Source organism: Myotis brandtii, unplaced genomic scaffold (assembly GCF_000412655.1).
Source record: "Myotis brandtii unplaced genomic scaffold, ASM41265v1 scaffold958, whole genome shotgun sequence".
Lineage (NCBI taxonomy): Eukaryota > Metazoa > Chordata > Mammalia > Chiroptera > Vespertilionidae > Myotis > Myotis brandtii.
In genome coordinates this window covers 466,105-479,584 of record NW_005371960.1, presented here as the reverse complement: position 1 = coordinate 479,584, position 13,480 = coordinate 466,105, and the positions used below count along the sequence as shown (strand labels likewise).

The window sequence follows — 13,480 nt, the reverse complement described above, 5'->3', positions numbered from 1 at the left end:
ACAGTGAGAATCATGGGGTCTTTATTTTACCGCTGCAGATAGGCTAAGCTGAATAATTTACAAGCATGTATACATTTTCATGCAGTTCCCTTGAAGTCTAATTAACATCCAGAGGTCGGTGCAGTGAAATAAAATGGGAAACCAGCCCATGAGTCCAGCATTGCATGTTCGACTTGTCATGCCTCCCGGAGCCCGGGAGTCCTGGGGCTAGAAAAGGCACCTGGAGCCATGGGGAGGGTTTCCCTGCCTGCTGCCCCGCCCCTGAGCATCCTTTCTATTTCAAATTTCATGAGACTGTGGCTTTGCCATTCCCCTCAGGCTTTTACTGATGTCTTGGTTCTTACATTCACTCCCTGTCATCCTGTTGGAAGGAGAGGAGCCTGAGGTATTCCGAACCCCAATCTCCCTCCATTTCCCATGTCCTGGGAAGGTTCTTCACACACTCTTTCCACCTCGGTTACTACAGAAAAGGGATGGAATTTTTATACTGACAGGCCCAATAGAGAGTATTTGTCGTTAAGAAGCACATTTGCATGGTAAAGTGAACTAAAGTGGGTCAAAAATTAATCTGTGTTGAAGTTGGATCCTTCCAGCATTTTTAAAAGTAGCTATTAAGGAAATGACAGCTCTTTTCAGAAATTCATTCAGTAGACTAAGTCCTCTGTCAAGAAGTCTTTTGCTTCCACCTGAATTTTCATAAATGCAGACGTCAGAGTCTGCCTGACTTGCTTCATTAACCTCTGAGGGGTTAGCATTATTGAAGAGCTTAAAAATCGTATAAAAATGGAAATTGGAGGACTCCAGTTCTATCGACATCACCATTTCCCTCCCCGTTCCTCTACTCGGAGCACAGCTGCCACACTTCTGGGCTCTGTCGCTTCCAGAGGACCGGCTGAGTGGCAGTCACCCACTCCCTCACGTGTACGCTCCTCCCAGCCCCTGAAGGCAGCGTGTCCGTCCTGGAAAAGGAGTGGACAGAAATATGTGTGTCTGGTGGACACTTGGCTTTACAAGCCTGCCTTGTCACAACAGATAACAGTGGGACTGTCTGTTCTTAGGGACAATCTGTTGTCAACTTGAAACATTTAAGTGTATACGTGTGCGTGATAACGTAAGAACAATCAAAAGCAGAAACATGGCATCCGCTAAGCAACTAACTCTTTAACTTCACAAATCTTGAATCATACATGGAAAGCAAAACTGAGAAAACTTGTTAGAACAATAGATAGGGCCTTTCTGAAAGTGGATGGAGGGCAGGCAACTCTTGTGTGCTCGTCGTCATTGTTAGTGTATTTATCGTGGTGAGTAGAGGAGAGGAGAGATAAATATATGTGAAACTAACTGATTGGTTCTCACGCCTGTAGCTTGCATAGCGAGGGAATGCTAGTTTGATCACTCGAGCTCGGTGTCTGCAACATATGCATGGAATTGTAATCTACTCGTCCACTGATAAAAGAATGACAGCTTTGGTTAGCCTTTAACTCCATAAAACTTAGGAAGAACCTCCAATAATCCTCGTACACCACGGACACAAAGATGAGTATGGACAACTCCTAGTTAGCTTCTCAGAAAACGTTCAGGCTGTTTGAATTTAAACCGGGAGACAAAGGCTGCCCACGTTCAGATTGTGTGGGGCGAGTGCTTTGTTTGTGTACCTGGTTCCAGGGAATCCTCCCAGCAGCGCGGTGCTGAAGGCCTGCTCGTGAGTCCCTGTTAGGAAGAAATGAGCGTTCAGGGAGGTTTAGGTCATTTCCTCCAAGGCCGCTTGCCATTATGTGGCCGAGCTGGGATACACTGAAGTCTGTCGGATTCAGCTACATGGTTGTCTGCTGACCCTGCTCCCAAATGTCAGCTCAGTTTACTCCGGCCCCAGTTTCTAGTCCCCTCGCTAATCTCTCGTCATCTCTGGTTTGGGCCCCTGTGTTGGGAGAGAGAGGAGTGTGGCCACGGGAAGGAAATCATTTGTAGGTCCCCCAGGTGTTTGCGATGTGATTGCCCACCTGTCCTCTCCTGCCACCTGGGGAAGGAGGCCTTCGGGACACATCCTGGATCTGCTTCTCAGGCCTCAGGTCGTGAGGTTCTTCTGGTTCCTGCTCTTTTCTGCCCCCTTCGTGCTCTGCATGAAACCTTTTAAGAGATTCCTCCGTCTCGTTCTCAGGGAACTAATTTATCTTGCGTTTCTTGTTTTTTGTTTTTGACTGAGTTAAGTAATGAGTCTTATGTAAGATGGTATTTGCTCTCCAGTAACCTCTCATTTTAAGATGTAGTAGGAAGACAAATTCTTCTGGTGTGGGGTGGAAAAACAGTGCGCAGCTTAAGATCATGACACTAACTACGAGGTAATTTATTATTAATAATAAGGAGGAACTTACAAAATAATGCCAGATGAATGAATTCTATTACTTTGTTTGTGGGACCTAAAAATGTCTGTAGAACCAGTTGAAGATATTTTTCTCAGCAGCATATTTAAATAGGATTTCAAGTGATTTCAGAATGGCAAACAGATGAGATGAAATAAAAGCAAGGTTAATGTGTAATGAACAGTCAGCCAGCATTATTTAGAGAAAAACAGAAACACTGGTGTTCATGCAGCTTATCCACACAATAAATTCCTCTGAGCACAATTGCATAACGAATTTTGGCCCTCGCCCGGTTAGCTACAATCCCAAGGTGCGTAGTCAGAGCCTGAAGTGATATGAAAGGACCCCACACCAGGACTGTGGTTTTAGATTTTTTTCCTAAATAAATTGCTGCATTCCCAAATATGGTGTGTTAGGACCCACAGGGAGGGAGGACCTTGTTGTGGCTGTTGTTGTTAAAGATACATACCTTCCAAGTGACAGCATAATGTGCTGGGTAGAGCCCTGGGGACGTGAGCCTGGGGGCCCTAAAAGGCTAGGCTGCTACCTGACAGCTAACTCATTCACAAGTACCTAAGTGCTTTTTAAATTGGCACTTGAGTCCTCTCCTGATTAAGTCTGACCATGTTATTGTCAACACCCAATTCAGGTATCCAGATAAGCCACCCCTGTCTGTAAGTCTATCACTGATTGTGTCCTTGACTTGCTCTGCCGCCTTTTCTCTACTCCTCCTCTTGTTTGTCAGTCACATTATTTTTATTTGCTGGCTCTTGGAAAGAGCTAGGATGGGCATGCATGAATAGCAGGCGAGGTTTGCCACTGACGTGTACGTATGGAAGCTACGTCCTTAATCTACCTCACAACTAAAAACAAAAAAGGGAAGGCAGCACAGTTAGGTCTCCCTCAGCATCCAGCACCGTTGGCATCGTCTTATTTGCAGCCCTTAAGGACGGTAGCTAACGTTTCTTGCACACTAACTGCGAGCCAGGCCTATGTGCTGGAAGAGCATCATTGGGTCCTTACAACTTCCCTCTTTCGCAGATACTGTATCCCAAATTCACATCTCAGGCTCCAAAGTACAGAGGTCATGGAACTTCCCCAAGGTCATGTAGCTGGAGAGTGGCAGACAGTGTGTCCTCAGAGCCCAGGCTCTGGACCCTGCAGGCCCACTGCCTGTGAGACAAACAGGGCATGGCATCCCCCTTTAAGCCAGTAGAGTGGAAGAGTGAGCTAGGAATTTACCATATTATTTTGAATCCCTAAAACAGCACCTGGCATGTCAATAGGTGCTCAAAATTGCCAAGAAATGATGCGTGAGTGAGCTGGGGAGGACCGGAGAGGCAGTCACCACCGGACTCCTCTCCGAGTCAGGCAGCAGGCCCTGACGTGGGGCTTCGTACTCGGAGCCTCAAATGCTGATGGCCTTTTGGACCTTGAAGAAGGAATAACGATCGGATATTTATATTTGAAGACACGCTTTGAGACCAGAACGCAGTGTTACATGAAGTGTGTGTGGCACACTGTGGGTCCCCCTGTCCAGAGGCCAGTTGGACCAATTAGCGTCAGACTGACGGCTCCCCCTCCTGAGAGCCCTGAGCTTTCATCCGCTTCCAGGGGCAGCTGGGGGCCTCCCAGGATGGTTTGTGAAGTGTGGTTTATTCCCTCCCCGTTCGGCCCCTGAAGTGCGGAGTCACAGAGTGTAAGTGGGCTCCCCCAGGCCCTCCAAGGCCAATGCTCACTGTCATGTTTAATATACTGCTTTTCAATAAGACATGCCTTGTGAGTATGTTGGTGCCACAGCTACTATTGTTATTTCAGCTACTTCTACAGGCAGGATTTTTTTTTTAGATTTTTAAAAATAATGTTTTTGTTGAGTTTTTTAGAAAGGAAGGGAGAGGGAAACATCGATGGGCTGCCTCCTGCACACCCCCTACTGGGGATCGAGCATGCAATCCGGGCATGTGCCCTGACTGGGAATCAAATCCTCGACCTTTTGGTGCATGGGGATTTTTATTTTAATATCACAGTTAGCTAATTGCTAATTTCCCCCCCAATAAGATCAGGCATAAATGCTACCTAAGCTGATTCATAATGTCAGAGGGACCCTAGGGACAGAGTACCGTTTTCTGTTAAAAAATTTGTTTTATAAAGATAAGGTCTTGGGGAGGGAATTTTTGGTCGCAAGTTGTATGTGACGTGCCCATGATGACTCAACAAGAAAAATGCAGGCGATGGGGACAGGGGTGAGGCCAGCTTGGCTGCGCCACCTGATGCGGGAGAGAAGAATTCCATCATCACTTTGAAGTCTTGATGTCAGGCTTGGTCTGCTCTCACCTGAAGCTGTGACTGGATCCACCCAGGGGGCCACTGTGGTCTGCGTGGTCTTCAGGCCTAGTATGTGCAGGCTCCTGCTGGGAGCAGGTGATGGTGTTTATGACCTTGGGGATTTCAGAGCCAATACCAAGAGCATCACTTGTCAAGAACTTAGAACAACATAGGTGATATTTTACAGGGTAACATTTAATGTTACGATTTGGTTGCCAGTAAATCAACTCTTTACTTGTGGTTGGTGAATGGGTAGTTGCCTTTCTACTATTTCTGTTTCTCTGAAATAAGCAAAATCCATTTCCCATTTCACACAGGAAATCAAAGAATTATTCATAGATTGTCAAAGCTGGGTGATGGGTATACAAGTGTCCATCATTTTATTCTATATACTTCAGTATTATTTTTTAATTTTTCTATAATGAAAACTTAAAGTGAGTGTTTTTGCAGAGCTGTTATCTGAAACTGAGCTGAATTAACTCTTGAAGTGGAGGACTAAGACGTTTCCTGTGAGTGGATTATTTCTAATTCTCTGGATTTAGGATGAAATGGGATTGAGCCAGACAGTCAGCTCTCTTTCTTCCTGCCCCCTCCCTTGTTGGATCCCTTACCTGGGGAGTCCTGGTCCTTCTCAGGAAGGTGTTGAAGAGAGGGTGTTAGGCCTCTCTTGACAACCCTGTAGATTTAGTAGCCACTTCAGTGTCAGCTCACCCAATAGACTGCATGCTGTGTTCTGAGCTCTAACAGGCTGGAAGTCTGTGAGCTGTCAAATATTCCCTCCTCCTCCTCCTCCTCCTCCTCCTCCATCCTCATTTTATAGGAGCCCTATATCCTTTCCTGTAAATGTTGATGATAGAGTTTGAATCAAGCCGCCCTCCAAATGCAATTTCTACCGGGCTGCCAGAAAAGTCTGTACCAGGCACATATCTGGGTGGGAATTCCTTCAAAGAAGAAAACATATTTTCAGCCCAGAAGACTTCCTCACTGAGCAGTATCTCAAATGATTAAGCTACTGCTTCTGTGGCAAGGAGTCCAGCATAGTTGGGCTGACCCCAGGGGCAGCAAAGTCAGAGATGCCACAGGGTCACATGATAGTAACATTCTGATACATACCAGGGACCAAAACTCAGTTTATGGGTGGTATTGCTTCAGTCCCAGAGACTGCTGTCCTGAGTGGGCCAAAAGTAATAAAATACCCGTCATATCTCAAACTCTCTTAGGCATGTTGGTTCACCCTTTAACTCTACGTATCCTGGAAACTAGCTCCATAAATGGCAGTTAAAATATAGTAGCACAGTCTGGTTTATTTTTGTTGTTTTTTTGCTTGTCCGAATAAGGTCATATGGAGAGTAACAAATGCAGAGCCGATGAGCATGTGTCACCCCAGGGCTTGAACCTAAGCATCAGAAATTGGTCGTGGATGAGTTTCATAGCGCTTGAATTTTGCCTGGTAATTTAAAATGCCTGTAGGTATTTCAAATAACGTCAGCACGTCATTGTTCAGAGCTGATTCTGCAACACACAGCTAGCCAGCCCTCTTCTCTGATGTGCGGCCGCCACAGCCGCCCCGTGTTTCCTGTGGAAGTGGCCTGTGAGGGCGCAGGTTCCTCTTTATTGCCCCTGCTCTGCGTTTCCCACACCTAAAAGGGCATTATTGCTGGGAGTCTCATAATTCTCCTACTAAGATAATAATTGAAGCTAATAGCTCAGACCCGGGCCTGCTAATTTTCATCTAATCAACAGAGGCAGGAAAACAGTCTGGAATGCTAACTATGTGAATGAAAAATATTTAGTCATTCTTGAAATGATAGGAATGTTTTTCCAACAAACTTAAATAAACACGGTCTCCACTGAGCCTGTGTTAAACTTTTCTGGATAAGAGACAACTCTTAGGCAACCACACAGAAGTTAATGAAGGTCATTAAGAGACATGCCCTTCAGAACAGGCCTGCCGACTTCAGAAAGAAAGATCCTTTCTGGTACAGCCATGGGCCAGAAGTAGCAGAATTGGTTTCCTGGTAGTTTTTGTCAGCCTCGTAGAATTTATCATGTTAACTAGTAATCACATTTTCTAGTTTTCAAGAGATGTTCTGCTTTACCTAAGCATGGCTATCTGAGACCATCTTATGTTAAAATTCTCTTATCTCCTTCGACTGTTTGCCTCTGTGCTAAGGAATGGATTGGTCTCAACACACCTGTATTTAAAGCACCTGTGACAGCACTTTTCATATAAACCTTGTGTGTTTCTACGATACAAGGTCCCACTACACAGTAAGGAAATGATTTTGAAACATGATATAATTTCTAAACATATCACAGTTTGCATATTCAAGTGAAGTGGACTTCCATTCCAGTAGTTATGTGGGAAAACTAGTTATTGCAGAAATGCAGTCATTCAGAATGGTTTGGGTACCTCTGTGTTAGCTGATGTGAGAGCTTGCAGTACATCCTTTTGAATAGTTTTAGCTTTGTAAACTCCAGACTATAAAGGTTTGTCAGACTCTAGGACAGTGATGGCGAACCTATGACATGCATGTCAGAGGTGACACGCGAACTCATTTTTTTGGTTGATTTTTCTTTGTTAAATGGCATTTAAATATATAAAATAAATATCAAAAATATAAATCTTTGTTTTACTATGGTTGCAAATATCAAAAAATTTCTATATGTGACACGGCACATAATTTCTATATGTGGCGAGCCGGGTGTTGCAGAATCAGCTCTGAACAATGACGTGCTGACACGCCGAGCTCAAAAGGTTCGCCATCACTGCTCTAGGAAGTAGTCATTCTCAGCTTGGTCTGGTGACAAAGGTGAGTGATCTGGCTGGGTTAAAATGTTCAGAGGAAGCAAAAGGTAATAGTAAAATAAAGGCATTTGGTCTTCTGTGGGATGGTAATGTGCTCTGAGAGCAACTCTTACTAGTAAGTGAGTGCTTTTAGCAGTAACACGTCTTTATAAGTATAACTTGTGATGTGTTTATTTCTTAAAAAAATCAATTCACTGCCTACATAGTGTGTAGATGACTTCTAGGGGCTAGAGGAATGTATTTAAATGGCCACATATTATATTACAACATTTTTGTGAAATTGCAGGTGCTCCTTTCAATTGCATTTTCAAAGAAGACTAAAATAATTTCCCTATGGAAATAACTCTTTTTAGAAATAAAAAAGAGGTGGCGATTCCTGTATAATTGATTTCTAATATTCAGTATCTAACTCCATTTATGAGTATACCATTTTAAACTGTTCCTTATATAGCCTTAAGTATATCTTACAAGAACAAAGTGATTTCCCGCTGTTTGATACATGAGGGTTAGCATTAGAGATAGCGAACTTGTTTTTAAAGGCCCTCTTAGAAGTATTTTTTGCACTGTGTCTGATTGTGGAAGATAAAATGTCACACGGGTGTATAAAATGTCTGCACCATATTATTGTAATATAAGAGCACAGACGAGAGGAATGAAAGTGTTTAGTAAAGAGTGTCCCTTGCCCATTTGTGGGCCCCCCTCACAGCTGGCTGTGAGGTGGCAGGGAGCCGATCAAACCCACATGTCCGCCTTCCCGTTTGAGATTCCCAAATGCTCACTGCGTGCAGACTGGGAAATTCGTTACCAGGAGACTCAGCCGGGCCATTTTTTTCCCGGGGTCATACCATCGTTTGTCCTAAATTGGGTACGGGATGAGTGACAGTGAACATTTAGCGCTTCTCTGAAATTTGTCGGAACCACGAAGGGATGGCGAGGCATTCCGTTTTACACAGTTTTGAGCTTGACTTGAATGAGCTGTTAGACCTAATTTTTACTGACTATTTATGTCTATGAGGTATACCTAGTTATGCGTCAGGTGAATTTTACTCTCCCATCTGAGAGAGTAGCTTGATGAGTCACAGAAGTTTGAAACAGAGCCCAATTCCCATATCCCGGCCATTGGAGACCACAGAATTTAATGGTAGTCACCCATTAAAAATAAGATTCAGGTCAAGGCTCCAGCTCTGATCTTGCGGCACCATCATGAATCAGGACGAAGAATCCCCAAGAAAATTCTCAGGCCAACGAGTGCTGGCCCTTGGGGACCCTCGGGGTCATGGAGTGCTCGGGTGTGATTTTCACGTTGACTGCTGGAGCAGGCTGACAGTCGAGTCTGTGAAGCCATCTGCCCAACCAGGCAGGCCCTCCCAACCTGCGCCCTGTATGCGGACCACCTCCCTGGCTGCAGCATACTCTTCCCTACTTAACATTTACCTTGGTCTTCATTTCCTCCCTTTAAAAATGTATACACACGTCTACAACCTGAGGCTGCCTTGGATCTGCTTTGTAATCAGGCAGGGTATATGTGATGCCTGTGTATGTATTCGGGGCCTACCCCGTTGCCTATGCCTGTGCCTTGCCCCGAGGTCATGCCACCCTTGAGGTTGGGCATCAGTCGGAAGATAAGCGATGGTGTTCTTGTCTCACCTTAACTGGAAAGCCATGGCCCTGCGTATCAGCTCACTTTTTCAAACAATTCTGGGAGTCTCTATTTTAATAGTGACACTAAAAAAAGCAATGTTCAAAGACAATAAGCTGTCAGTTTGGGATGGCCTCAGGCCGTGGATTCTCTGAAGGATCAGCAAGCGCAGCTCTTTTCAAGCCCGTGACTCTGTCATGCTTTCTGGGAACCAAGTGTTTAAAAGGTTCCGAGGAGATGTGAGGCCAGATGAGTTCAGTAGGGGCACTCCACGGTCCTGTGACATTATTCTCGGAGTGCAACACTCCCAAATATTCTTGTTAAAGTCCTGGGTGAGCCGTCTCTTCTTGTTGACACAAGGTTTAGGTCCCTGAGGTGCTGAGACTACGATTTGCTGATCAAAGGCAGCTTTTAGAGATGGGTCTTCCGGCTCTTCTTTCAAGTTGAGATGGCACAACTACTAAAAGCCACCAACATAGTGTAAGCGACACCGTGATGAGTTTGCCCTCAGCCCCAAAGACCCAGCCAGCCAGGCCCCTGTCATGAGAGAGGAAGAACGGGGCCAGCCAGGCACACAGAACCATTGTTCCTGCTCACATTGGATAAGCTGATTATGAAGAGGTTTCTGTTCTCTTCGAGACGCCATGGACACAGTCAAAAAGCGAGACAATGGCCTCAGACCGCTACTCAGCAGATGTGAACGGCGCCAGTGGCTGGCCACTAACGCGCTCCCAGCTCACCAGACCATGTGGACCCACCCACATCCCAGAAGCTTTTCATGTTATCAGTAGAGATAGAAAATGATGCTTCAGTTACAAAGGACAGGGTCCAGAATGCCAATCCAGTTGTCATAGCCTTTATCAGCTGAACGCTTGAGGCCTGCAAATGGGCACGTAAGTCACTTAACTCAGCCATCGTCTGAGACCAGTTCTAGCTCTGAGCAAGCAGGATAGTCGTTAGAACAATAACTGTAGCAGCCAGCAGTATTCCTGTAGCCCTTAGGGTTTACAGACTGGTCCCCTCTTTGTGATCATCGTTGAGGTAGGGAAAATGGGTTTTCCCATTTTATAGATGTCCAGAGAGGTTGAGCATCAGATGTAAGATAAGCAGAGAACAGGGACTCAAGCTAAATCTTCTGACTTCCCACCCCCAGTCCATGTCCTTGGCATTGCTTCTCTGTAGACCACCATCGTGAGAGGGTGGGGAATGGGGGCGGGGAAATAAGGCTGTGAATATGAGAGCGCCTGATCATCATGGCTCGGATGCGAAACCCATTCTTGCTCCTGGCTCCATTCTCATTGCTGAGACCCAGGTCCTGTGATTCGGAACTTTTGTGGTCTCGCCTTTGATCCAGGCTCTTTTCCTGACCTCTGGCTAGAATGTTGACCTTGCAGTTTGACCTCTGGGAAAGCCTGCTTCCCCTTGTCTGGTCCTGCTTGCCCCACGTAGGGTGCGCCCCACCCAGCCAACTCTGCCCTCATGCTTGCCTCCTGCCCAGCCCCATTCACATCTGAGCCCTGGGCCCTGACCAGTGGCACTCACATCCCCACGGAGTAAATGAATGGGTTGCTCAGCCCCGCAGAGTGCCAGGCACTGAGCCACCGTCACCAGCACTGTGCATTCTGGTCCCAGCTCTCCCCTCGTCTCTTCTCCCTCGTGCCAGTCTCTGCCTCATCGTGAAGGACGTTTGCTGAGCAGTCGGCAAATGTGCTCATCCAGCATCCCGTGCAAGATGAGCTGCTGAGTTGAGTGCGTGCCCAGCTGTTTTCAGGACCCTTTTAGTGATGCTGTTCTTACTTGGCATCATAAAGGAATGAGGTAGTCACAGAAGTGAATTCTCCAGGTAATTAAGCTTTCGGAGGGTCAGACTTGGTGGTAAGCGCCGTGAAGGGAGACCTGCGATGCTTTGTGTATTTGTGTACTCCATGCCTTCCGCAGTCAGAGATACAGGTCATCACTTCACCCACGTCAGGCATCTGGGTGTCAGTTTGGCCTGCTTGGACCTGGGGTTCTCAGTTTCCGTGCTTCACCACAGCCTGCTGGTCTCACGTGCTGCGTCGGTGGGTCTCATTTACTGAGAACCTGCGGTGTGCAAGGGACTGCTGCAGTGAGGAGGGTCCTAAGGAACGTACTGTCCAGGCCTCCAAGTTGGGAAATTAGAGACTCAGCCTGTCAGGGACAGTATTGAATGGGGACCCTTCTTCATTAAAAAAAAAAGTGCCCTAACTTTAAAATGCACAGGTGTCTTTTTTCCCCGTCTTTGTTCATTAAATATTACTGGGGGCCAAGTTCTGTGCTAGGTGCTGACGTCATAAACAGTGAATAAACCGTGGTCCCTAATGGGAGGACCCTTCCTCCATGGCCTCAGCCATTTCTCAGAGTGTTTGGTTCCTGGAATCAAATTCTGACTATCTGACACCCCCACACTGAATATAGTTGTTAAAATACACATACATAGGCTTACAAATACGGCATGTGTTTTCCCAGTTAAAGGTTACCAGAATATATTCTCTATGAAAATGAACAGGAAATATATAGGAATAAAGTATGAGACAAATTGAAAAGGTACAGATTATCCTTGGAACTCAGTTATTTTCTGAGCTTCTTCTCAAGCTGAATTCCTGGAAAATGATATCCCACTCGATAGAAAAAGTTTGTTTTTTATTTGCCTTTCGTGGCCGTTTAATAATAATCTCGGAATCATACTACTGTCTCTTCCTATTAAGTATCAGATTGGTAAAGGAAGAAAAATATCTCCAACTGCCAAGAGTCCTTGGAGAAAGCACACAAAGTTAATAAATAGGTCTAAAGTAAATATCTGATTTCTCCTCTATCTGACCATAAAATAATACAGATCTTGGGAACATTTTCACACCATTCATTTTAAAATAAAGAAACTGCTCAGAGATAAGTACTTCAGAAATTACAAGGATGTAGATGTTGTTATGAGAAATATATACAAAGGGAAAAAGGATAACTAAATGTGTAATGCCTGAAAGAATTTGGAGACTCCAACTGTAGGAGATATTTTTCCATGACTTAATGAGACTTTCTTAAATACACATTCATACATACACCATGGAAATGCCCATTTCCAGATTAGGGAATTTTTATATCTTCACTTTTTTTCCTTTCTTATTGTCTACATTAATAGAGATTTTCCTCCAGCTTCATTTGGGAAAATTTTCTCTTTACAGTATTTCTCTTCCCAGGCTGCAATTAGTTGATATTTCTGTGATTTATTCCAATGGTTTTCTGACTAGTTACGGTCACATTTGAATAGCAACTGTGGTAACAGAATGACATATGAAGACAGTAAAAAAGATAAGCTATCTCCTTTGGTTCTGTCTTGGCCAATTTAATCTCCAGTTTTATGGCCCTTGGACAGACCACCAGTAACTGGTGGGCTGTAGGAGGCCTGATACATTCAGCCACGTAAAGTGAGTGAAGCTTCAGAATTGTCCCGCTCATCAGATATTCGTCTGGCTTAACCAAGTGCAGCCCCCGACTCCCTCACCCCACCCCAAAAAATCTTAAGGAAGAAAGTGCCTGAATTAGGTCTGAAAAGAGGACATAATTGTTCATCTTAGTCTCTCACAATCAAATAAGCAGGCTTTTGAATCCACAGATAGGAGCTACACGAAGTAAGCAAACCATTCATTATTAAAGTCCAAAGGGGGAGGTAATAAGAGAAATAAAAGACAGATAGGAATGAGCTTCATTTATCCTTTTCTACTTAACATTTTTTAAGTTTCGAAAGAAATGTAAGAGTGGATCTGCCTTAACTATTTCTAGAAATTTGCCTCTGGTGAGGTTCTTCCAGAAAGAACTTTTCTGAGTGTGCATGTGTGTGCGTGCGGACACTGGTATGGATTTGTAGGAATCCAGGGTGCTGATGGGCAGCTGCTACCCACAGCCAGGCCCTCCAGACCAGCCACGCGCCCAGACCCCCATCGGAGGGAGAAAGCATTCCCAGAGACCATAGACATCTGGACCCAGAGCTCCTCTCCCTCCCCACAGTCAAACCAGCAGGGATGGCTCCGAGCACCTTCCACAAGGGCACTTCCCAGAATCACCCACCCACCCACCCTCAAGAGCTACTAATGGGCTATCAGCCTTCCCAGTGTTGCTAATCAGAAAGAGTGCTTCACACATTGCTCAATGGAGATACATAATTGGTATTATTTGCAGGGGATAACCAGCTGGTGGTAGTCAAAGGTCATGAGAAGAACCTTGTATGCATTAATTCAAAACCAGAAGTCCAACGGGGCAATAGAAATGAGCTCGGGGTTAAAAGCATCTGTTAACATTTTTATTTAAGTTACACCTACCTGAAATAGAACAGTG

The 13,480-nt window shown here is 45.1% G+C and overlaps 1 protein-coding gene across 1 annotated transcript in view; it reads left to right on the top strand.

Annotated features, from left to right (window-relative positions):
- Nucleotides 1–13,480, top strand: part of CRIM1 (cysteine rich transmembrane BMP regulator 1 (chordin-like)) — a 151,280-nt gene that overhangs the window by 89,271 nt on the left and 48,529 nt on the right. The gene's annotated exons all lie outside the window — the stretch shown is intronic.